Below are 27,924 nucleotides of genomic sequence, written 5' to 3'. Positions count from 1 at the left end.
TTCCTTCATACCGATGTGGTTTCTTTTGATTTCGGGTCTCACGAGTTACTTGCATCATATTTAGACTCTTCTTTGACTGGTAGCTGTCACGTTCTCGATAGCTGGTTTGGATTTCGTTTACTACAGCAAGCATCTCAGATATACTTTTTGGTTTAGCTGCCACCACTATACGAAACATCCACTGAGGTAATTGTCTTGGAAGAACCTTCAGTAAAGTTTCTTCATCCATTGGAGGATCCAGCACAGAATTTTGATGTAATAGAGTCAACAAGTAATCAGAGGGTTGCTGCTTGTTGACTTTTGGATCATAATGGCTGGTAAGTATATTTGCCCTCAGTGTTGCCAGCCTCTCATGATTCAAGTACGTTGATTTGAATTGGGTGATAAATTCTTCATATGTGGTTATCTTGTTCTGCATTACCTTAAACCAACACAATGCAGAGCCCTTGAGAGTCCTTGGTATAAAAGACAAACGTAATTCTGGAGTTACACCTGTTAACTCAAAATAATTATCCAAATCAATCATAAACCCATAGGTTTGAGCCTCATCTTCCATGCCTTTGTATACAGGTAAACTTAAGTCTCTGTGCAAAAACGAGGACATGACTGATGTAAGTTGGACTAGATTGCTGTCAGTCTGTGTGACCGGTGATGCTGGTGGCGGAGTTACAAGTGAAGGAAATACATTTTCAGGCACAGTTCCAGAGCTTGACGGAACTGACTCATTTCTTGGTGTCGCTGACGTCACAAGTTGTGACACGGAACTGCTTGTACCTGGTCCAAGTTTCGTTGAAATTAAAACTTCCGTTTCTCTACGAATTGTTTCCTGAAATTTCGACATCGTATTATCGACATTACTATACAGTGCATCTATCGAGTCTTGCGTCTTTGAAGCAATATCTCTCATTCTATTATTCATACCTTCTTCCATATCATTTATCTTTTCGACTAATTGTTCTGATACTGTTGCCTGGGCAGTCACAATTTCACTTCTGAGCTCATCGCGTAACTCGTCCTGACCAATGGTAAGCTGGTCTACTCGGTGGTCAAATTCGATTTGTGAACGCTCTAGCCTGGTCTGTAAATCGGTAGTCCGCTCATCAAGATTACCTAACTTACTATTTATTTCTGATCTAATTTCTTTAATTGAATTTTCCAATGAGGTTTTTAACTCGCAATTGGATAACTCTAATCTCTCATGCACGTCATTCAATGAATTTCTTAGCTCAGCATGTAATTGTCGGGTAGTACTCTCTAAGGATTCCTGTAATTTATTTTCCAAATTTTTGTTAGAGTCACGCAATTTACTCTCTAAATCTGTACTAGTCGTTTGCAACTGAGCTTCTACTTTTACCAATGAATTTTTCATTTCAAGCAATAGGCCTAATATCTGATTCATGGTGGCGGTATTCGATTCTTACAATCCTGACTCTGTATTTCCCGTTTCTTTTTCACTATTTCCTGCAATGCTATCATTGCTAAACATACTTTCCGCATTTGTTGTGTTTTCTAAATCTTCTTCCCCCTCGGGACTGACATGCTGCGAGTCGTCTAGATTTGATACTTTTCCCTCCATTTTCCTCAACTGTAACCTAGTTATTACCATACGAACAGATCTTAGGTAGTTAGCTAAACTCTAATACTCTAGAAGCAAACGTTTTTTTAACATGTACTTGTAAAACTTTTTCTCTCCCCCCTTAAACTCTACTTGAGTTTAATAACTTCGACACATTACATAAATGCAACAATTTCCACTAAACACAGGCAAACATTCAAAACAATACAACATTTTTCAATAAACAAAAGAATAAAAATACACTACACCAATTTAGAGTAAATGCAAACCATCAAAACATACTAGAATAATTTCTCATGCTCTTGGAATTGAATTTGGAACGATATTCATAATCCCGAAAACTTATACCAAAACAACGTCTGATGGATTTTTGTTAGCTTCACGCTTAGGGCGCCAAAATTTTTGTGTAACGCAAGCTTACACAATCCCACATTCTTTGAGGGAAGTGCCAAAAGGAACTGTTTAGGGAATGCGATTTTTTTTAACAAAAAAAATTTCTTCTGGAATAATGAATGAAATAAAAATTACATATAAATGTAAGTGATCTTAATAAGTAAAAAAATGTTGATAGAATATATAAATATTTAAAATTTTTGTGTATTTTCACATTCCCTAGCTTGCGAACTAGTGGGTTCTTTTTTTATGGTCACTTGCCCCGTCAGTGACTCCTTCCAAATACATGGCCTACTACTGCCCACTGTATATATGGATGTCTTCCACCATCAGACAAATTTATAGTATTAATTACTTTGATTCCCGGAAGGAAATCACACCTCCCATCCCGAAAGAGAGACAATACAGGATAAAAATCTGTACTTACCACACAGCCTGATGAAAAAGGATTCAAGAAAAAAGAAATAATAATAATAATAGTAATCCTCTTTCCTGTGAATGAATACCAAATGACTTTTATTCTTGTTTATAAACCAATGTGATTTGGAAATGCCCTACAAATGTCTTCTATCTGGAAACTAATATTGATTATTCACTTGTGATTACACAAAAAAAAGTTTGTTTTTTTTACTGTTCGTGCGCACTATAAATTGAAATGTTGGAAATCATCCTTCTTGTAGTGTCCTTAAGAAATATAAATGGAAGTTCCTATAACCTGAGAGTTTATGGAGTAGAGTATTTGTCCAGCTAAACACACTTATTTTCGATTTTATCACTCATTTTAGACTTTTTATTTTATTTAGAAATATTTTTTAAAAGTCTTTGAGTCCAGTTTCTGCCGAAATACTAACTGATGCTCCGCCACTAGTAACACTGTTCGTTGACTAATTACTCATTTTTGTCTTGAAATATTCAGTTTTTTTAAAAAAAATAAAAGCACAATCTTTGCCACCGAGAACACAGGCATTATCACCAGTTTTCTGAAGTTGCATTGCCTGTTAACTTTCACTATAGTCTCCTGGTCAGTTTTGTCTTTGAGGAGACCTCTTCACACTTCAAACAAAAACACACCAACTGACCCTCGTTTCTCCCTCCAGCATTTCTTTCAAAACTGTCGCTCTCTCTCTCTCCCCCGCGACTCCATTCCAGATATCTAATTTCGGAAAGGGACGCTGTCTGTCCGTTGGTTTCTTTCATGCTTTCTTAAAAAAAGAATCTTGTGGAAAACTTTAGGCTTTTCTTCCTTGCATTATTAGAATGTCACTTCTAAGTAAGTCACTCCACATACAGAAGTTCTATACTAATTGATATATATATACTCAATATACTCACTTCTATCTATTTGAAAAACTTTTTTTTTTCATTGTTTGTAGAAGTCCGGTTATTTGTTTTTTTTTTTAATTTGAACTAGGCACTAAATTTTCTGATTATATTTAGTTATATGATTAAAAAATAAAAATATTATAGAAAACATAAAAATAATCATGTGGACTAACATAGTACATCTAAATACACCTCTTATCACTTAAAAGTGATTATTAGGTTGAATTCTTTTTCGGCTGGGTGGCATCGTCCACTCTCAGGCGAGAAGCACAACAGTCCTTCTAGATGCCAAAGTAATCACTTTATGAAATAAAATTTTACATTTACTTTAAATGAATGAGGGCGCGTAAGGGTAATATATTTACAAGTGCGGCAATTCCAAGAGCATTTGGAAATTCATCTATTTAATTATATATCAAATAAAAGAAATATCAATACGTTAAATGCAAAATCAAAATATCAATATGCAAATAGGTAAGATTTGCATATTGAAAAATAACAAAATTGCATATTATTATCAAATTGCACTTGGGAAAGGTGTGCCTTTCACAATCCCCCCTTTGAAATTTTAGAATATTTTGAATATAATCTTATAGAATTTCACCATTCGTAAAATTAAGGTATTTTAAATGACATAATTAGTTTTTGAAAATCTTATACATTCTTATAATATACGCTGTAGTCGTAAATCTTATATCCAACATAAATAAAGAAATTATATGCGATTATAAAATGAAAACACTAATACAGATTATAATAATAGTTATTTTACTGATCATTAGAAAATGAAAAGTTACTTATTGAACTACACAAGTCAATTAATTAGCTTACAAACTAAATACCTAAATGAATATATCAACCATTGATTTGGCTATATCTATGTAACTCTGAATTTTTTACTACTTAATGAACATATATACAACAATACTACTTAGACAATAGTAACAGTCCCTTCTTACATATTACTATCCTTCCATTTCCATTTATTTCTTAATTTTCTTCTGTTTTCTCTTCTTGTACATCTCGTTGATTGTACTTCTTCAACAGGTATGCATTTGTTTTGATAGTTTCCTGTTCTTTATTAGGATTCATTAAAGTATACACGTTCGTATCTGTTCTGCTGATTACTTTCCAAGGGCCTGAATATAATAACATTAATTTCTTTGACACGCCTGCAAATGCATCAGACTTTGGGAAAACTCGTACCAGAACCAATTCTCCAATTTCATATTGTACAGTTTTATGGTGAGCATCGAAATATTTCTTCCTGGCCATATCTATGTTTTATGAGGAGGGATACTAGCTTGGACTTCTGAGATTTTGTCAAATTTTCATATGCATCAACGTGGTTAATTATATCATCGTCGGTGGCCTTCGTCTCGACTCTAAGCCAGTCAGACGGTGTCAAGACAATAGTCTCCAACTCAGAGGCGGTTGGGAATTTCCGTACATCCAACCTTTGTACTGGGGGGCTTTCACTTAACCTGTCCCCAAACGTACACAGGGCCACATTTTTAGTTTCTGTATGTCTTTCTAAAGCATACATATCATCATGAAATTGGCCTGTATCTTGCATGTTACCACCGTCGAGAACTTCTTCGATATTGCGTAATACAAGATCATGATTATCAATTTCCACATCTTTGAAGCTAACTTCGACTTCATAGGGTCGCTGCAAAACTAGAACCCCTCTCCCATAATCCAAGATGGCACTTGATTCTGCGAAAAATTGAGAGCCAATAATAAGATCTCTATTTAGACCATTGACTATTATCCCTACAGTCTGAAATGTTTTCCCATTAATGGTGATTTCTAGCATCGTTTGTTCTTTTATTACTGCAATTTTCTTACCAAATGCTGAGGTAACTTTCATATTGTTCGCCTTTAAATACGCAGGTGGTGGAATACAGTTCCTCACAGTGTCCCATAGCTTCTCACTGATAGCTGAAATCGAAGATCAAGAATCCAACAGTGCATTAATTGAGTGAGCAAAGATTAACACGTTAATTTCTGGCAAAGTTATAATGTTATTTCTTGCTACTGGTTCATCTCTTGTATCTAAAAGTTCGTCGAAAATTCCATTAACATGGTCAAAAATTTCTTTATTCAAGGGGACTCTCTTCCCACTTCTTAATATTAAATGAAGATTATTTTGTTCCGAACTACATGATGATTCAAAATGTCTCTTGTTCTTTATTTGTTCACACATATTACATTTTATACAACTTTCATCTAACATGGACTCTACCTCTTTTATAGACGTTTCGTAACTATTGACACCCTCATTTGTTTTTTCTAGCACACCCTGGGATGAGTAGTTTGCCAGCTGGACATTATGTGAAATACTCTGTACATCCGTATCCTGCTGTTCCCAAGCGTGTGCTCTTCTTCCTCACTGGTTGTTGGAAGAGCTATTGCTGGAATTTCCGCTATTTACATACACTTGACCTGTCCGAGACTCACCCTGTGAGTCATACGTTTCGAGTAACTGAATCTGCTCATCGTCGCTATAGTCTCCTCTATTATTTTGACCCCTAAACCTATGTCCACGCTGATTTCGTCTCGAACCGCGCTGATAATTTCTGTTTGACTGTCCATTGTGATTGTTACTAATATTATGGTTTCTTACAGTACGTCCACGGTTTCTGGTACTGGCCTCAGAATTTTGCGTATGTGTTTCATTTCGTTCTGGTCTTCTATTGCTGTTTCGAGTGTAGGGTCTCTGATTGTGTCTATCATTTCCTTCATACCGATGTGGTTTCTTTTGATTTCGGGTCTCACGAGTTACTTGCATCATATTTAGACTCTTCTTTGACTGGTAGCTGTCACGTTCTCGATAGCTGGTTTGGATTTCGTTTACTACAGCAAGCATCTCAGATATACTTTTTGGTTTAGCTGCCACCACTATACGAAACATCCACTGAGGTAATTGTCTTGGAAGAACCTTCAGTAAAGTTTCTTCATCCATTGGAGGATCCAGCACAGAATTTTGATGTAATAGAGTCAACAAGTAATCAGAGGGTTGCTGCTTGTTGACTTTTGGATCATAATGGCTGGTAAGTATATTTGCCCTCAGTGTTGCCAGCCTCTCGTGATTCAAGTACGTTGATTTGAATTGGGTGATAAATTCTTCATATGTGGTTATCTTGTTCTGCATTACCTTAAACCAACACAATGCAGAGCCCTTGAGAGTCCTTGGTATAAAAGACAAACGTAATTCTGGAGTTACACCTGTTAACTCAAAATAATTATCCAAATCAATCATAAACCCATAGGTTTGAGCCTCATCTTCCATGCCTTTGTATACAGGTAAACTTAAGTCTCTGTGCAAAAACGAGGACATGACTGATGTAAGTTGGACTAGATTGCTGTCAGTCTGTGTGACCGGTGATGCTGGTGGCGGAGTTACAAGTGAAGGAAATACATTTTCAGGCACAGTTCCAGAGCTTGACGGAACTGACTCATTTCTTGGTGTCGCTGACGTCACAAGTTGTGACACGGAACTGCTTGTACCTGGTCCAAGTTTCGTTGAAATTAAAACTTCCGTTTCTCTACGAATTGTTTCCTGAAATTTCGACATCGTATTATCGACATTACTATACAGTGCATCTATCGAGTCTTGCGTCTTTGAAGCAATATCTCTCATTCTATTATTCATACCTTCTTCCATATCATTTATCTTTTCGACTAATTGTTCTGATACTGTTGCCTGGGCAGTCACAATTTCACTTCTGAGCTCATCGCGTAACTCGTCCTGACCAATGGTAAGCTGGTCTACTCGGTGGTCAAATTCGATTTGTGAACGCTCTAGCCTGGTCTGTAAATCGGTAGTCCGCTCATCAAGATTACCTAACTTACTATTTATTTCTGATCTAATTTCTTTAATTGAATTTTCCAATGAGGTTTTTAACTCGCAATTGGATAACTCTAATCTCTCATGCACGTCATTCAATGAATTTCTTAGCTCAGCATGTAATTGTCGGGTAGTACTCTCTAAGGATTCCTGTAATTTATTTTCCAAATTTTTGTTAGAGTCACGCAATTTACTCTCTAAATCTGTACTAGTCGTTTGCAACTGAGCTTCTACTTTTACCAATGAATTTTTCATTTCAAGCAATAGGCCTAATATCTGATTCATGGTGGCGGTATTCGATTCTTCCAATCCTGACTCTGTATTTCCCGTTTCTTTTTCACTATTTCCTGCAATGCTATCATTGCTAAACATACTTTCCGCATTTGTTGTGTTTTCTAAATCTTCTTCCCCCTCGGGACTGACATGCTGCGAGTCGTCTAGATTTGATACTTTTCCCTCCATTTTCCTCAACTGTAACCTAGTTATTACCATACGAACAGATCTTAGGTAGTTAGCTAAACTCTAATACTCTAGAAGCAAACGTTTTTTTAACATGTACTTGTAAAACTTTTTCTCTCCCCCCTTAAACTCTACTTGAGTTTAATAACTTCGACACATTACATAAATGCAACAATTTCCACTAAACACAGGCAAACATTCAAAACAATACAACATTTTTCAATAAACAAAAGAATAAAAATACACTACACCAATTTAGAGTAAATGCAAACCATCAAAACATACTAGAATAATTTCTCATGCTCTTGGAATTGAATTTGGAACGATATTCATAATCCCGAAAACTTATACCAAAACAACGTCTGATGGATTTTTGTTAGCTTCACGCTTAGGGTGCCAAAATTTTTGTGTAACGCAAGCTTACACAATCCCACATTCTTTGAGGGAAGTGCCAAAAGGAACTGTTTAGGGAATGCGATTTTTTTTAACAAAAAAAATTTCTTCTGGAATAATGAATGAAATAAAAATTACATATAAATGTAAGTGATCTTAATAAGTAAAAAAATGTTGATAGAATATATAAATATTTAAAATTTTTGTGTATTTTCACATTCCCTAGCTTGCGAACTAGTGGGTTCTTTTTTTATGGTCACTTGCCCCGTCAGTGACTCCTTCCAAATACATGGCCTACTACTGCCCACTGTATATATGGATGTCTTCCACCATCAGACAAATTTATAGTATTAATTACTTTGATTCCCGGAAGGGAATCACACCTCCCATCCCGAAAGAGAGACAATACAGGATAAAAATCTGTACTTACCACACAGCCTGATGAAAAAGGATTCAAGAAAAAAGAAATAATAATAATAATAGTAATCCTCTTTCCTGTGAATGAATACCAAATGACTTTTATTCTTGTTTATAAACCAATGTGATTTGGAAATGCCCTACAAATGTCTTCTATCTGGAAACTAATATTGATTATTCACTTGTGATTACACAAAAAAAGTTTGTTTTTTTTTTACTGTTCGTGCGCACTATAAATTGAAATGTTGGAAATCATCCTTCTTGTAGTGTCCTTAAGAAATATAAATGGAAGTTCCTATAACCTGAGAGTTTATGGAGTAGAGTATTTGTCCAGCTAAACACACTTATTTTCGATTTTATCACTCATTTTAGACTTTTTATTTTATTTAGAAATATTTTTTAAAAGTCTTTGAGTCCAGTTTCTGCCGAAATACTAACTGATGCTCCGCCACTAGTAACACTGTTCGTTGACTAATTACTCATTTTTGTCTTGAAATATTCAGTTTTTTTTAAAAAAATAAAAGCACAATCTTTGCCACCGAGAACACAGGCATTATCACCAGTTTTCTGAAGTTGCATTGCCTGTTAACTTTCACTATAGTCTCCTGGTCAGTTTTGTCTTTGAGGAGACCTCTTCACACTTCAAACAAAAACACACCAACTGACCCTCGTTTCTCCCTCCAGCATTTCTTTCAAAACTGTCGCTCTCTCTCTCTCCCCCGCGACTCCATTCCAGATATCTAATTTCGGAAAGGGACGCTGTCTGTCCGTTGGTTTCTTTCATGCTTTCTTAAAAAAAGAATCTTGTGGAAAACTTTAGGCTTTTCTTCCTTGCATTATTAGAATGTCACTTCTAAGTAAGTCACTCCACATACAGAAGTTCTATACTAATTGATATATATATACTCAATATACTCACTTCTATCTATTTGAAAAACATTTTTTTTTCATTGTTTGTAGAAGTCCGGTTATTTGTTTTTTTTTAATTTGAACTAGGCACTAAATTTTCTGATTATATTTAGTTATATGATTAAAAAATAAAAATATTATAGAAAACATAAAAATAATCATGTGGACTAACATAGTACATCTAAATACACCTCTTATCACTTAAAAGTGATTATTAGGTTGAATTCTTTTTCGGCTGGGTGGCATCGTCCACTCTCAGGCGAGAAGCACAACAGTCCTTCTAGATGCCAAAGTAATCACTTTATGAAATAAAATTTTACATTTACTTTAAATGAATGAGGGCGCGTAAGGGTAATATATTTACAAGTGCGGCAATTCCAAGAGCATTTGGAAATTCATCTATTTAATTATATATCAAATAAAAGAAATATCAATACGTTAAATGCAAAATCAAAATATCAATATGCAAATAGGTAAGATTTGCATATTGAAAAATAACAAAATTGCATATTATTATCAAATTGCACTTGGGAAAGGTGTGCCTTTCACAATCCCCCCTTTGAAATTTTAGAATATTTTGAATATAATCTTATAGAATTTCACCATTCGTAAAATTAAGGTATTTTAAATGACATAATTAGTTTTTGAAAATCTTATACATTCTTATAATATACGCTGTAGTCGTAAATCTTATATCCAACATAAATAAAGAAATTATATGCGATTATAAAATGAAAACACTAATACAGATTATAATAATAGTTATTTTACTGATCATTAGAAAATGAAAAGTTACTTATTGAACTACACAAGTCAATTAATTAGCTTACAAACTAAATACCTAAATGAATATATCAACCATTGATTTGGCTATATCTATGTAACTCTGAATTTTTTACTACTTAATGAACATATATACAACAATACTACTTAGACAATAGTAACAGTCCCTTCTTACATATTACTATCCTTCCATTTCCATTTATTTCTTAATTTTCTTCTGTTTTCTCTTCTTGTACATCTCGTTGATTGTACTTCTTCAACAGGTATGCATTTGTTTTGATAGTTTCCTGTTCTTTATTAGGATTCATTAAAGTATACACGTTCGTATCTGTTCTGCTGATTACTTTCCAAGGGCCTGAATATAATAACATTAATTTCTTTGACACGCCTGCAAATGCATCAGACTTTGGGAAAACTCGTACCAGAACCAATTCTCCAATTTCATATTGTACAGTTTTATGGTGAGCATCGAAATATTTCTTCCTGGCCATATCTATGTTTTATGAGGAGGGATACTAGCTTGGACTTCTGAGATTTTGTCAAATTTTCATATGCATCAACGTGGTTAATTATATCATCGTCGGTGGCCTTCGTCTCGACTCTAAGCCAGTCAGACGGTGTCAAGACAATAGTCTCCAACTCAGAGGCGGTTGGGAATTTCCGTACATCCAACCTTTGTACTGGGGGGCTTTCACTTAACCTGTCCCCAAACGTACACAGGGCCACATTTTTAGTTTCTGTATGTCTTTCTAAAGCATACATATCATCATGAAATTGGCCTGTATCTTGCATGTTACCACCGTCGAGAACTTCTTCGATATTGCGTAATACAAGATCATGATTATCAATTTCCACATCTTTGAAGCTAACTTCGACTTCATAGGGTCGCTGCAAAACTAGAACCCCTCTCCCATAATCCAAGATGGCACTTGATTCTGCGAAAAATTGAGAGCCAATAATAAGATCTCTATTTAGACCATTGACTATTATCCCTACAGTCTGAAATGTTTTCCCATTAATGGTGATTTCTAGCATCGTTTGTTCTTTTATTACTGCAATTTTCTTACCAAATGCTGAGGTAACTTTCATATTGTTCGCCTTTAAATACGCAGGTGGTGGAATACAGTTCCTCACAGTGTCCCATAGCTTCTCACTGATAGCTGAAATCGAAGATCAAGAATCCAACAGTGCATTAATTGAGTGAGCAAAGATTAACACGTTAATTTCTGGCAAAGTTATAATGTTATTTCTTGCTACTGGTTCATCTCTTGTATCTAAAAGTTCGTCGAAAATTCCATTAACATGGTCAAAAATTTCTTTATTCAAGGGGACTCTCTTCCCACTTCTTAATATTAAATGAAGATTATTTTGTTCCGAACTACATGATGATTCAAAATGTCTCTTGTTCTTTATTTGTTCACACATATTACATTTTATACAACTTTCATCTAACATGGACTCTACCTCTTTTATAGACGTTTCGTAACTATTGACACCCTCATTTGTTTTTTCTAGCACACCCTGGGATGAGTAGTTTGCCAGCTGGACATTATGTGAAATACTCTGTACATCCGTATCCTGCTGTTCCCAAGCGTGTGCTCTTCTTCCTCACTGGTTGTTGGAAGAGCTATTGCTGGAATTTCCGCTATTTACATACACTTGACCTGTCCGAGACTCACCCTGTGAGTCATACGTTTCGAGTAACTGAATCTGCTCATCGTCGCTATAGTCTCCTCTATTATTTTGACCCCTAAACCTATGTCCACGCTGATTTCGTCTCGAACCGCGCTGATAATTTCTGTTTGACTGTCCATTGTGATTGTTACTAATATTATGGTTTCTTACAGCACGTCCACGGTTACTGGTACTGGCCTCAGAATTTTGCGTATGTGTTTCATTTCGTTCTGGTCTTCTATTGCTGTTTCGAGTGTAGGGTCTCTGATTGTGTCTATCATTTCCTTCATACCGATGTGGTTTCTTTTGATTTCGGGTCTCACGAGTTACTTGCATCATATTTAGACTCTTCTTTGATTGGTAGCTGTCACGTTCTCGATAGCTGGTTTGGATTTCGTTTACTACAGCAAGCATCTCAGATATACTTTTTGGTTTAGCTGCCACCACTATACGAAACATCCACTGAGGTAATTGTCTTGGAAGAACCTTCAGTAAAGTTTCTTCATCCATTGGAGGATCCAGCACAGAATTTTGATGTAATAGAGTCAACAAGTAATCAGAGGGTTGCTGCTTGTTGACTTTTGGATCATAATGGCTGGTAAGTATATTTGCCCTCAGTGTTGCCAGCCTCTCATGATTCAAGTACGTTGATTTGAATTGGGTGATAAATTCTTCATATGTGGTTATCTTGTTCTGCATTACCTTAAACCAACACAATGCAGAGCCCTTGAGAGTCCTTGGTATAAAAGACAAACGTAATTCTGGAGTTACACCTGTTAACTCAAAATAATTATCCAAATCAATCATAAACCCATAGGTTTGAGCCTCATCTTCCATGCCTTTGTATACAGGTAAACTTAAGTCTCTGTGCAAAAACGAGGACATGACTGATGTAAGTTGGACTAGATTGCTGTCAGTCTGTGTGACCGGTGATGCTGGTGGCGGAGTTACAAGTGAAGGAAATACATTTTCAGGCACAGTTCCAGAGCTTGACGGAACTGACTCATTTCTTGGTGTCGCTGACGTCACAAGTTGTGACACGGAACTGCTTGTACCTGGTCCAAGTTTCGTTGAAATTAAAACTTCCGTTTCTCTACGAATTGTTTCCTGAAATTTCGACATCGTATTATCGACATTACTATACAGTGCATCTATCGAGTCTTGCGTCTTTGAAGCAATATCTCTCATTCTATTATTCATACCTTCTTCCATATCATTTATCTTTTCGACTAATTGTTCTGATACTGTTGCCTGGGCAGTCACAATTTCACTTCTGAGCTCATCGCGTAACTCGTCCTGACCAATGGTAAGCTGGTCTACTCGGTGGTCAAATTCGATTTGTGAACGCTCTAGCCTGGTCTGTAAATCGGTAGTCCGCTCATCAAGATTACCTAACTTACTATTTATTTCTGATCTAATTTCTTTAATTGAATTTTCCAATGAGGTTTTTAACTCGCAATTGGATAACTCTAATCTCTCATGCACGTCATTCAATGAATTTCTTAGCTCAGCATGTAATTGTCGGGTAGTACTCTCTAAGGATTCCTGTAATTTATTTTCCAAATTTTTGTTAGAGTCACGCAATTTACTCTCTAAATCTGTACTAGTCGTTTGCAACTGAGCTTCTACTTTTACCAATGAATTTTTCATTTCAAGCAATAGGCCTAATATCTGATTCATGGTGGCGGTATTCGATTCTTCCAATCCTGACTCTGTATTTCCCGTTTCTTTTTCACTATTTCCTGCAATGCTATCATTGCTAAACATACTTTCCGCATTTGTTGTGTTTTCTAAATCTTCTTCCCCCTCGGGACTGACATGCTGCGAGTCGTCTAGATTTGATACTTTTCCCTCCATTTTCCTCAACTGTAACCTAGTTATTACCATACGAACAGATCTTAGGTAGTTAGCTAAACTCTAATACTCTAGAAGCAAACGTTTTTTTAACATGTACTTGTAAAACTTTTTCTCTCCCCCCTTAAACTCTACTTGAGTTTAATAACTTCGACACATTACATAAATGCAACAATTTCCACTAAACACAGGCAAACATTCAAAACAATACAACATTTTTCAATAAACAAAAGAATAAAAATACACTACACCAATTTAGAGTAAATGCAAACCATCAAAACATACTAGAATAATTTCTCATGCTCTTGGAATTGAATTTGGAACGATATTCATAATCCCGAAAACTTATACCAAAACAACGTCTGATGGATTTTTGTTAGCTTCACGCTTAGGGCGCCAAAATTTTTGTGTAACGCAAGCTTACACAATCCCACATTCTTTGAGGGAAGTGCCAAAAGGAACTGTTTAGGGAATGCGATTTTTTTTAACAAAAAAAATTTCTTCTGGAATAATGAATGAAATAAAAATTACATATAAATGTAAGTGATCTTAATAAGTAAAAAAATGTTGATAGAATATATAAATATTTAAAATTTTTGTGTATTTTCACATTCCCTAGCTTGCGAACTAGTGGGTTCTTTTTTTATGGTCACTTGCCCCGTCAGTGACTCCTTCCAAATACATGGCCTACTACTGCCCACTGTATATATGGATGTCTTCCACCATCAGACAAATTTATAGTATTAATTACTTTGATTCCCGGAAGGAAATCACACCTCCCATCCCGAAAGAGAGACAATACAGGATAAAAATCTGTACTTACCACACAGCCTGATGAAAAAGGATTCAAGAAAAAAGAAATAATAATAATAATAGTAATCCTCTTTCCTGTGAATGAATACCAAATGACTTTTATTCTTGTTTATAAACCAATGTGATTTGGAAATGCCCTACAAATGTCTTCTATCTGGAAACTAATATTGATTATTCACTTGTGATTACACAAAAAAAAGTTTGTTTTTTTTTTACTGTTCGTGCGCACTATAAATTGAAATGTTGGAAATCATCCTTCTTGTAGTGTCCTTAAGAAATATAAATGGAAGTTCCTATAACCTGAGAGTTTATGGAGTAGAGTATTTGTCCAGCTAAACACACTTATTTTCGATTTTATCACTCATTTTAGACTTTTTATTTTATTTAGAAATATTTTTTAAAAGTCTTTGAGTCCAGTTTCTGCCGAAATACTAACTGATGCTCCGCCACTAGTAACACTGTTCGTTGACTAATTACTCATTTTTGTCTTGAAATATTCAGTTTTTTTTTAAAAAATAAAAGCACAATCTTTGCCACCGAGAACACAGGCATTATCACCAGTTTTCTGAAGTTGCATTGCCTGTTAACTTTCACTATAGTCTCCTGGTCAGTTTTGTCTTTGAGGAGACCTCTTCACACTTCAAACAAAAACACACCAACTGACCCTCGTTTCTCCCTCCAGCATTTCTTTCAAAACTGTCGCTCTCTCTCTCTCCCCCGCGACTCCATTCCAGATATCTAATTTCGGAAAGGGACGCTGTCTGTCCGTTGGTTTCTTTCATGCTTTCTTAAAAAAAGAATCTTGTGGAAAACTTTAGGCTTTTCTTCCTTGCATTATTAGAATGTCACTTCTAAGTAAGTCACTCCACATACAGAAGTTCTATACTAATTGATATATATATACTCAATATACTCACTTCTATCTATTTGAAAAACATTTTTTTTTCATTGTTTGTAGAAGTCCGGTTATTTGTTTTTTTTTTTAATTTGAACTAGGCACTAAATTTTCTGATTATATTTAGTTATATGATTAAAAAATAAAAATATTATAGAAAACATAAAAATAATCATGTGGACTAACATAGTACATCTAAATACACCTCTTATCACTTAAAAGTGATTATTAGGTTGAATTCTTTTTCGGCTGGGTGGCATCGTCCACTCTCAGGCGAGAAGCACAACAGTCCTTCTAGATGCCAAAGTAATCACTTTATGAAATAAAATTTTACATTTACTTTAAATGAATGAGGGCGCGTAAGGGTAATATATTTACAAGTGCGGCAATTCCAAGAGCATTTGGAAATTCATCTATTTAATTATATATCAAATAAAAGAAATATCAATACGTTAAATGCAAAATCAAAATATCAATATGCAAATAGGTAAGATTTGCATATTGAAAAATAACAAAATTGCATATTATTATCAAATTGCACTTGGGAAAGGTGTGCCTTTCACAGTAATAAACCACTTCACGCATATGCTCAAGTCAGGGGCAGATCCAGGGGGCGGGGCGATCGGGCTGATTCCTCCTCAGAATAGGATATTTTTTTATTTCAAAAATAAAACCTAAAAATTTTCTCCTTTGTATTATAAATGTAAAATAAAACCTAAAATAGGTAGGCCTTATTTTTTTTTTTTTTTTGTTTTACGTTGCAGAAGTCAAATAAAACAATAAATTGCAAGAAATTAATTACATTGGCGTTCTTGCTAAAAAAAACAAAATGCCCATCTTCGAAATCGCAGGTGGCCATTTCTCTTCTAGAAATTTCAGACAATAACTACTCCTTTTCTAAAGTTAATTTACTTTTTTTTTTTTTTTTTTTTGCAACACATTCTTACGTTGATTTAACTTGGAACGACCTCCTCCCAAACATTCAGCCTGGATCCACCCCTGGCTCAAGTTAAGACAAACAGTTTCAAAAGTTATTGAAGTTATTTGCAGAACATCTTAAGTAACAAGCAAAAAGACTATATCAAAAATACATCCTCCATATTAACTTGCGAACAAACTAGCGAGCAGCGTTTTACAGGCTGCTCCTGTTTTATAATGACATCGAATAAAAAGTAATCAATTTTTATACAATCTGTTTAATACACGGTAGAAGCTCACTGAATTGTCAGTTGTGCTATGTTGTTCTTAAATTGGTAATTTCCATTCATATATCACTATCCACAATACATCTGCATTACTGCAGGAATGGTTCACTACAACCACATAACTTACGGCGTTCTTTATTAAGCGGAAAGAGATTAGGCTATGCATAACATCCAAACTGCAACTTTTAAAAATCGTTGGATACACTGCAGAGTGAAACTCTCCGCTCCCCTGTCCCACCGCGCTTGCCAAGAAACTGATGTAAACACAACAGCAGCGCCCTCCTCACAAAACCGCACTGCTATCCTGGTCAGGTAATACAAACCATTATCATAGGGTAAATACAGATGATTTTGTAACTGCTTGACTGAAAGTGTACAATTTACCTTTAAAAAGCCAACGTTTAAAAGGGTCAGAAAATTCTGTTGCACTGGATTTCATATACGTGAAAAAAAAAAAAAAAAACATTCATGTTACCAATTTGATTTTCCAAGAAGTTGTCAAAAAATCCCACGAAATGAGATTTTTTCCCACAAGTTGACATCATTCAAAGGAACCACTAATTCTTGATGTGTTTGGGCATTAGAGAGCGTCTACTAACACTTACAATTTTATGTCCACGTGTCATTTATCTGAGATTTTGGCTCAAGCTAGAAAAGAAATTATTTATTTATTTATTGAACAAATTCCCAGATACATCATAATTGTGCTATTTTACACAGGGAAATGTCAACAAGCAGGAAAAAAAGAAAAAAAGAAAAAGAATTTAAAAAAATAAACAACAACAGTAACATCAATAGAATTAACAAAGAGTGCACAAGTAATATTTAGCCAGCACGCGTTTTATAGCTCTTTCAAACACCGGGTAGCTCGAAAAAATGTCCACGTCACTTGTTAGATTATTATAATAGTTGGGTACTCGGTGAAAAAGAGACCTCTGTATAATTGTCGACCTAGGGCGTGCAAGATGGAATAGGTGGGTATTCCGGGTTTTGCGGGAAGGGACATGTAAGGATAGTTGTTGAAGTAGGGTTTCTGATCTTAGGTTCCCATTTACAATCTTATGAAGAAACTTCAAATCAGAGTTATTTCTGCGTACTTCCGGCGTCTGGATATTAAGGTATCGCAAAATTTCCTCCTTAGGTAATATTCGAAGTGCGGGAACACGAAAACGTACTATTACAATAAAGAAATTGAGAACAGACTCAAGTCTAGAGAGATGTGTAGGTGCGGCCATGGCCCATATCGGAGAGCAGTATTTGATCTTGGGTGCTATTAGAGTTTTATAGAATGTTGTTAATGATGCCACAGGACGTAGTTCAGTGAATCGGTAAAGAAGCCCCAGCATACGCATTGATTTCTTAACTATTGAGGAGTATCTCCCCACTAAGTGCTCTAATTCCATTACTTGAGGTCCAGGTCATTTTCAGTTGTGAGAACGCCTGAACAGATGCAACCCAACTTACATGTAACTTTTCTTGGCACTGACAGCAGTTGGTAACACTGAGTCAGGTCTTTATGCAAGTAAAATTGTAAGTAGATGAAGCACGAAACATTTCTCCATTCTCAGATGAATCGCTCTGGTTTAGAGCGTGTTGTCCAATGAACACCATATATTAATCTCAATATTGCTGTATATGTAATGTATTGTTTCATTATATACTTTATATTCAAAGAAATAAAAACACTGATCACACGTGAATCAGAAAATGCCTGAAAGTAGCTGAAAATATCAAATCTAGAATAACTGGTGGAAATAAGTTTGTAAATTACTGTCTCCATTGACAGACCTCCAATTCTCCTTACTCCAACATCTTTCTCCTTCTAGGGAAGAGATCTTGCTTGTCACACTGAGGGTGTATTGAAATTGAAATTTAAACATTTGAAAAAGTTTCAGCCTGTCCGGGATTTGAAGCCGGGCCTGCCAAATAGAAGTTCAATGCGCTAACCACTCAGCTACCACCCCACTTCATCTTCCACCCAAACTAATACCTAGTTAAAATCGTTTCATGAAAGAATATACACAAGGTGAGTGTCTTAATGACTCACTCGAGGTTTCCTTGTTTAGCTCAAAAACAAGTTATATAGACGTTCCTGAATGAGAAAAATACCACGAAACGTTCTTCAAGTTGAGGCTACGTCATCGGTTTCAGGGATGCCCCGATTTACATTGCATTTCTTCTCTACCATAACTTCTAATATCCAAAGAAGAAAAGACGACAGAAATTATTTTCACATTCTTTGAATTGTATCAACACGTGTAGAAATAGACAGTTCTATGTTTATGTTCCATAACTACTAGTTTATTTTCTAATATTCATATGTGGAATTTGTAGCAAATTGAGCCGGTGGCACTAGCCGAATGATCTCGGGCGTTTGGCTTCTGATCATGATGCGCAATCCACTACGGGTTCGAATTCCTCTGAAGACCAAGGTTTGAATTTAAACTGTCCTCGCCATTTCTGTGTTCGTGTCCCTGTAGTGTTTGGAGTACGTCGAAAGGACATGAGGTGCCAGTGGCGAACAATATCCCCGGGGTGGCGTCTTGTTTAAAAAAATGTGAAAGCCCTTTCCCATTGCAGCTACCTGGGTTCAAATCCTGTCGTGGCAATTATTTTTTCTGTATGGGAAGGTAATGTTTATGTAATTGGTATTGTAATTCTGTTATTCCTCTATTATTATTATTGTTATTATTATTATTATTATTATTATTATTATTATTATTATTATTATTATTATTATTATTATTATTATTATTATCACAGAAGGAAAGAAAACGTCACATAGTCGAAGCTATTCATAGGAACAGAAAAGATATACAGTATGTCAAATGTTTCTTAGGTTTACACATGAACGCAATAACATTATTACGTTTATGGATTTATAGATAGAATTATCATTTTATGACAACAAGAAATTTTGTTAGCTGTTAACAGTAATGCATTTTGTTTCGCCCTTCTTGTAGGTAGAAAGGTGAGGTGACATATTAAGGCCGTGTCTAACGTTTTCAGCTGAGATCATCTACCCCTATATAATAACTTGGTGAACTTCTTTCCAAAGTATTATAAAAAACTATTCGTCTTATGCAGTTCAAACTTTCTCCATATGTTAACCTACCCCAATACTACCTGTAAACTTTTTTTTTTTTAATTTTTAATCTAGCTCTTATAATTCATTAATACTACTTTTTATAAAGAAATATGACAACGCTGGAAAGAATATAAGCACGGTTTCTTTTCCTTATTCGTGGAGGTGTAGATACCTCATCCATTCACACCACTGTTCCTCACTGATCTTCAAAAAGTTGGTAGGGGAGGGAAACAAGTTACAAAATGATATAACATTGTTCATCTAAAAATGCGGAGAATGCAAATCTTCGAAGTTATGGTAGTTGACAACCTGATCATATGGTCGAAAGAGGAAAGGGTTGCCGGAGGCAAGACTGGCTGCTGTCAGAATTGGAACAACCTTATCTACCTACACGCCATTTCACTTGTATTTTATAACAAGTCTTCTTGTAACAACAGGATGCACTTTCCCTATTTTCCTATTTCAACCATTTTTGAGCCTAAAACCTGATTCTTGCGCGGTGAAAAAATTAGACACGTCAGAGAAGACGCAAAACTAAAAGCATTATTATCTATATTTTGCTTTCAAAATAAGGAATGTAACTTTAAAAAGTAAAACTGTAAAAGAAATATCTGGGAAGATCAAAGAAAAAAATCATGGTATTTTCTGCCTGTGCGCAACAGAAATATACAAAATATATAAATGAATATTACAATATTTCTGGTGGTCTATATCATTTGAACCCGATGTTTGTATTCCAAGGATAAGCAAGTGAAATATTTTTCACTTGATTCTGACTGAATATATATATATATATATATATATATATATATATATATATATATATATATATATATATATATATATATATAGTGTGTCCGGTGAGGACAGTCAAACATTTTGGGAGGTGATAGGGGAGGTCATTCTCAACAAAAATGCTCTATGAATATAGGGTCTATTCCCCGTCGTTCCGGAGATAGGGGAGGTAACTTTTTTCCTCTTCCACTTGCCGATTTTCGTTTCAAACATTCTAGAACACCCTGTAGTTGGGGTTATGTTACATATTATACCTCGTTTGAAAGCTAATGAAACACGCTTGCAGACAGTATACAGATTGTCCTAGTACTGCATATAAGAGGGAAGTAATGGAGGGAAATTTTTCTAATTTTTCTATAAAATTCCCTTTTTAAAACAATTTTGCACTGTTCTTGAATGGAATCACTGTTGCTAGAGGAACAGTATTTGATTAGGCGAAAATGATACTGTTTACCAAAGAACCAGATGAGGTGTCAAATTTTTAGCTTCATTAGAAGCCGTAAAAAACAGCATTCTTCCTAAATCCTTAGTTTAATAACATAAGAATGTTCCAACTTTCCACAGATGACAATGGTTAGAGCTCGACATTTCTATGCGGGAACACTAATTACAGTTCTAAACAACAGATGGCAGTGGAACAAAACCAACTTGAATTAAAGTTTTCGTACAAGATACTACAGCGGAATGTTCATTGCAATAGGGTTGTTGAAATCATAAATAATTACTCTAATACAATTACTTGTAATACATAGACAATAATGCATACAGATAGAGACGTAATCCTACTAGCGTCAACCTTCAACGTAATTTGTTTTGCGCGTGCAGGAAATTTTCAAAGATATCATCATCCTCGTCAATGCACTTCGCAGTGCGCGTCAGTACATGAAGTTCTCCGACGGATGTCTTCTCGGCGCTCTTTGACGGTATTGAATGCCTCTAGAATGATCTGAATTAACTCTTCTCGTGAGTTGGCCTTTTGTCTGTATACAACGTCCTTCAACCAAAGCAAAAATCCAAAGGTTTATGATCCGGGGAGCGGGACGGCCAGTGAATAATCGACCTCCGTCCTCCACGAACCATCCACCGACGAGGAAACTTGGAGTCAATATATTGACATACAGCTTCTGTTGCATGAAAGGGAGCCCCGTCGTGCTGGACGTACATGGACGCCCGAGTTTGAAGAGTTACTTCTTCCAGTAGTACGCGTAATTCATGGCGCAGGAAATGCAAATAATACCTGTCAAACGCTGGGGCAGAAAAAGAAAGAGATTAATGATCTGATCACAGATAATCCCCGCCCAAACATTTATATAAAACCGTTCTTGATATTGTCTTACTGTGGTTGCCCTAGGATTTTCGTCACTCCGACGCTGGCAGTTGTGGTTGTTGTTTACCCCACTTCTGGGGAAAGTGGTCTCATCGGTGAACAAAATGAATGGCAAAACATCAGGATGCTCTTGTACCCACTGGGAGAAACCAACACGTAGTTCACTGTCTCCTGGATGGAGATGTTGCACTCTTTGAACATGGAACTAATAAAGCCCTTCCACTTGCAGTACATCATGTACATACGTACGTGGAAGTTCAAGTTGATTAGAAAATCTCCTAATGCAGGTGGTTGGACTTCACTGTACAGACTGAATAACGTTGTTTTCTTCTTGAGAAGCGTATTTTGAGGCTCGTTCAGATGTTAGCTTTACGCTGGGAAGATCACCAGTTTCCCACAGTTTAGTATTCACGTGTGTAAAGATCCGTGCAGTAGGGACTCTGCGGCGAGTAAATCTTCGCTGGTATTCTTCCACCGCACCTTTGGCACTGCCATCACAAAATCTATAGACGTAAATCATATCTGCATATTCAGCGTGGGCCTATTGAAACGCATTCTACTACAACACTGTCGAACTTCTTTCACAGTCTACACACAAGCACTTTACACTTCCTCACGATACCAAACTTCTGCTATCACTTGCACACACGATATAAAATAACTAATAAAAAGCCCTTTTAAGTTAATAAGTTTTTTTTTTTTTTGCTAGCCGCGGCTAGCTATCCGTACGAGGGTTACGCCCTCTATGGGAAGGTAGCTGTATGGGGACTCATAGGAACAACAGTGGGTGTTGGTCTATGAGATATTTGAATACTGAAATATGTATGGTTAAGGATAAAGAGGAAGGAAATGTGAAACAGCGAAGGAAGATTGTAAATTGCATTTTTATTTTTATTTATTTATTATTCTCACTTTTGGGAGGGACATTGTGATCTTTGGATCACAATCATGAAGTGATGATGGAGGTGATGAACATGATATGATGAAGTCCGATACACAGCAAACAAATTACAGGGTTATGTTAGTAGACTGATGCATGTAATTCTTCTCGCTTGGAGGCTACTCCAAACACTGATGAAAAGACAGTCGGAGCCCAGATTAGTTACAAAGGAGTTACTGTGCGAATGATGTACATATGAAGGGTGGGATGACGTCAGACTTCAATTCTGCGGCTGTAGTGGAAAGTAGATGTGTGCTGTCATAGTATCGATGAGGAGTGGGTGGCGTTTCTCAAGACGAATAGTGATGTACTTAAGACGGAGAGACTCAAGATGGAAAAGAATATGTGGAAAGGTCATACGTTGATAAAGTCCATATGTCGGATTAGGTAGTTTGATTCTGTAAGCAATGCGGAGTGCATGTCCTTCCAATATCTTCAGTTTATTGTAGAATGAGAAGGGTGCGGCAATCCAGGCTAGATGAGCATATGTGATAACAGGACGTAGAAATACTTTATAGGTATTGAGTACAGTTGTTGGACTGAAAACCCAAGTAGTGCCTGTAAGACGTTTAAGTAAATTAAGACGATTGTAAGCTTTGGTGGTGATGTGCTGCAAATGAGCCTTCCAGGTGAGGTGTCTAAGATAAGTCTTAAATATGTTACTCTTTTGCTGAGTGGAAGACGTGTGTCGCTGACTGTGAGAAGAAGGGGTTTGGGATTTCTCTGTACTTTTGTGCGCTTTTAAGGGAGTAGGAAAACTATGATTTGTGTCTTGAGAGCGTTGATCTTTTGGCGCCAGTTTATACCATTGGACAAATGAATCTATGGTGGATTGTATGGAAATATTCAGTTGATGAATGGTTTTGCCCAGCGCTAAAAAGGCAGTGTCATCTGCGTATTGGAAAACATGTATATTATCGGGCAGAGTTGGAAAGTCAGCTACATAGAGCAGATATAATAGTGGAGAAAGAGACGATCCTTGCGGTACACCAGAGTGAAGAAATATGGGATGAGAGAAGGTATGATTAATGGTAATGTATGCTAGGCGACAGAACAGAAAATTATATATGAATCTGATGTAAGTAAGAGGAAGACGAAAGTTGAGAAGTTTATATACAAGGCCATGGTGCCAAATCTTCTCAAAAGCTTTTTCAAGATCAAAGAGAGTTAAACAAGATGGCCAGGAAGTATTATAGTGATTTGAGATGTAGTTAAGAAGGCGGCATAACTGATCATTAATACTGAAATTTGGACGAAAACCTGCTTGATGTGATGGTAATAAATTATATCTGGTAAGATGTGTATGAAGACGGTGTACTAGAATTTTTCTAAGATTTTGCTGAAGACTGGAGTCAATTGTATGAATCTGTATGAGGAGACACACTCAGCGGGTTTGTTGCGTTTGAGAAACATCAGTACCTTCGAAGTCTTCCACTGTAATGGTATATAGCCAGTGCGGAGGATGAATTTAAAGATGAGAGAAAGAATGTATAATACTGCGTATGGACTTTCCTTGATGTGTCGATATGAGATGTTATCAGTGCCAGGTGCGGTGTTTCGTTTTCGTGCAATACCTGTGCTGATATCTTCTGGAGTGATGGGCTTTGTAAGAGGAAGTGATGTATTGAGCAGATGAGTACTGTCCTATCAGGGATTCAATCCTACCGGGATTATTCATGAAAGCACTAACGACAATGTTTAGTGTTTTATAGAGCTCTAGCAATGTAGTAAGCGTTTGTGTTTGTCCCACTTTTGTTGGACAATTAGTGTAAAATTGTTTAAGTTGAAAAATCTAAAGTTAGATAGGGTTGAGTTATTCATTAATAAGTCCTAAAATATGATAGCACTAACGTTAGTACTTATTGTTTTTTGAAGATTTAAGGATGCACTAACCTTTAGCGTTTGTCCTACCTTTGTGAGAAAATTAGTGTTAATTCGATAATTTTAAATTCAGTCTCGTCCGAGTTATTCATTAATAATTCCCAAACTACGATTTCACTAACGTTAGAGCTAAGGTAGCATTAACGTTAGAGCTTTTTGGAGTATTAACGCTGTACTAACCTTTGAAGTTTATTAAACCTTTTGTGAGACAATTATTTTAAACTTCGATAAATTTAAATTTAGCCCGGGTGTGTTATTCACTTATAACTCATAAACTACGACAGCACTCAGTGTTTTATAGAGCTCTATTAATGCACTAACCACTGGTGTTAGTCCCACTTTTGTGGCACAATTACTAAAAAATTGTGTAAAAAGTTGAAAAATCTAAAGTTAGCCCCGCCCGAGTTATTCATTAATAACTTCTAAAGTATGATAGTACTAACGTTAGAGTTTAGTGCACTAATGTGCAATAACGAAGCACTAAATATGTAAATAGTTTTATTAGCCCTTGGGAAGCGTGCGGGGCTAAATTTAGACACATTGCGTTTTTCATTTTGTAAAATTCCCCCATATTTTAAAACACTAATAACCACATATAGTATAGTAGTTATAGTATAGTGTAGTGTTAGTAGCTCTTATTGCAGAACTCCTAACATTAGTGCTTCAACAGTACGGACGGTAGAAAATAAAACTTAAGGGAAGCTAACTATACGTAGCCCATAAAAGCATTCACGATGAGAAGCATTAATGTTCGGTCTTGATGCACTAGCAAGCAATAACGACACACTAACGATGCCACTAGAAGAGACAACTACTGCTTTTGAATTTCGTGAGAATTTGACCTAATGAAAAATTCTCCATCTTTTTCTTATGGGAGATTCGCGACTTACAATTGGCTATATCAACACTAATAGTGAAGCACTAACGAAACTATTAGTATTTTCTAGAAGCACTAACGCTGCAATAACGAATGGCACTAATCTTTTCGTTAGTGCTCAAAGTCGGGGGGGGGGGGGGAAGACAAGTTTATCCTAGGCGCAAAGTTTTTTTCTAGGCGCAAAGAACTTATGATTCGATTTATTGCTGGAGTTTCTTCTGTTTCACTAACCTCTCCACTTTCGCTAACTGTGCTTCTTCCTCTGAGCTCAAAATGGCTCCATTATTTGCATTGATATGAAAAATATGTCCATTTATCCAAGTTAAATAAATGAGAAAAGATCAATAGTGATTGAGGGATGGATGTTTTCTTCCACCATTTTTTTTAGTTGATTTACATCCCGAAGTTCATTGTCGAAGCTGAAATCTGTTTTCAGAATTGATTTTTTTAATTAACCTGCTGATCTTTCTAACCGACGAAGCAGAATCTAGTTTGCCTGCTACTTCATTAATTGCAAAGTTTGATCAGGGAATAAATCAGGACTGATTCCTTCTTAGCGATTGGCAAACTTGAATAGGTAGACATAATAAATTCAGAAAAGGTCTTAAGGAAAGTAACATAGGCTATTGCTGTTGTATTGAACAAGTCGAACAAAAATAGTGCATTATAATTCATGCGCAGATTATTGTGTCTTGAGCAGGGGCGTCATTTCAGATTTCACTTCGGGGGGGGGGGGGGGTGCAAGAGCACCACCGACATAAGACTTTCACATTTTGTACTAGTATGTTAGTAGACAATCGATTAAATTATATGTATTCCTCAAACTCTTGGGGGGGCAATTTCCCCCTCCTGCCCTCCCTAAATGACGCCCCTGGTCTTGAGCATTAAAACTATATAGAAAATAGAGCTATAGGTTGGCTTCACCTTCGTAAACTTAATTTCAAACATTTCTTGAGCGTTAAGATTATATAAAAATAGAGCGGTAGATTGGCTTTGCCTTCGTAAACTTAACCTCAAACATAACATATTAAGTCACTAAGTCCATCAGATTTAAAGAAAGAGGAAAGATATTGGTACCGTTGGAAATCTTTGGTTCTACTGTATCACTTTTATTTTGCGTTTGTTTTCAGTATCTATTATAATTCCATAGTTATTTACCATGAAATTACAAAAATATTCGAAATAGAATTGAAATATCGAAAAAAATGACCACCATATTTAAAAATTGCAACACACTCTATAAGAACTTTACTAACTTTTTTTTTTTTTTACCTGCAGTTTCTATTCTTTTTAATTTGGTACAAGAACGAAGTTTAGTAGTTTTACTAAACGATTAAATATCCCGTTACAAAAAAAAAAAAAAAAAAAATCTCATTTACGCGTGTACGTCATATTGAATTTCAAATTTGCCAAGTTATGCCCTGTTTGCCAGATGTAAAGCCATTTTTTTTCATCACTTCTATATGTCTCATTGAATCTGAAAAGAAACCTAGTCCACTTTCAAATTCCTATAGGACTTACGGTCAAAATCTGTATAACAGTGGTCAAAGGTTTCCTGATCTAACTTCCCAAACTTTTATCTCTGGGCTATGGTACACTCAAGAAACGTAAAAGTTCACATACTCTGGGATAGCGAAAGACAGCAAAATATCAAACATACTTGAAATCACTCTTGCCACTTTCAGGACTGTGTTTAACAATACGGAGCGTTGTTTTCGGACATAAGTATATTCAGGACTTTGGTGGAATTCAGGCCCGTAGCCAGCCCCAACATTTAGGAGGGGGGGAGGGTCCGGTCGAAGTTTGTGGGGTGCCGATCCAACCACATTATAGTTCATAACCGTATAGTTCACTTGTAAGCCTACCGTGAAAATTTTAGGAGGCGCCAGTAAAATTTTAGGGGGGCCCGGCCCTCCTAGACCCCCCTGGATATGGGCCTGGTGGAATTACTTAAATAATTACACACAAAATATTATCTCTGATATTACCGTGGTCGACCCAGTATTTCGTGATATCTTTAATTTTCTATTGTAGCACATAAATAAACTTATGACGGATATCGCAATTGTGATAATTTACAGTAAAAAGCATCATAGATGACGGAAAGAGTCATAGTAATGATAATAATTTAATTACTTAACAATTGTGAATTATTCCAAATGCCAACACTTTAATAGTATTATATACCTTTTCTAGCTTTTGCAATTACTTTTCAGAATGTACTTATTTCCAGTAAGTTTTATTTCTCGTACTGCTTACAATTGCTTCTTCCAATTGAATTATCTAACTATTTTGTACATAAAATGCTAATTTTTCTATGAGGCTTAGCAAAATGCGGAATGGAATATCTACAACGGCGCAGTTATTTCTGAAAGAGAATATCTGGAATTCCGTACGGAGATCTAGAATTTCTCTAGGTAATTGTTTTCACATACAAGTAGCTATTTAAACAAATCTGAGTATACTAAG

The sequence above is a fragment of the Thermobia domestica genome, chromosome 13 (genome assembly GCF_964235325.1).
Source record: "Thermobia domestica chromosome 13, izTheDome1.hap1.1, whole genome shotgun sequence".
Taxonomy (NCBI): domain Eukaryota; kingdom Metazoa; phylum Arthropoda; class Insecta; order Zygentoma; family Lepismatidae; genus Thermobia; species Thermobia domestica.
Note: the sequence above shows the minus strand (reverse complement) of the source record.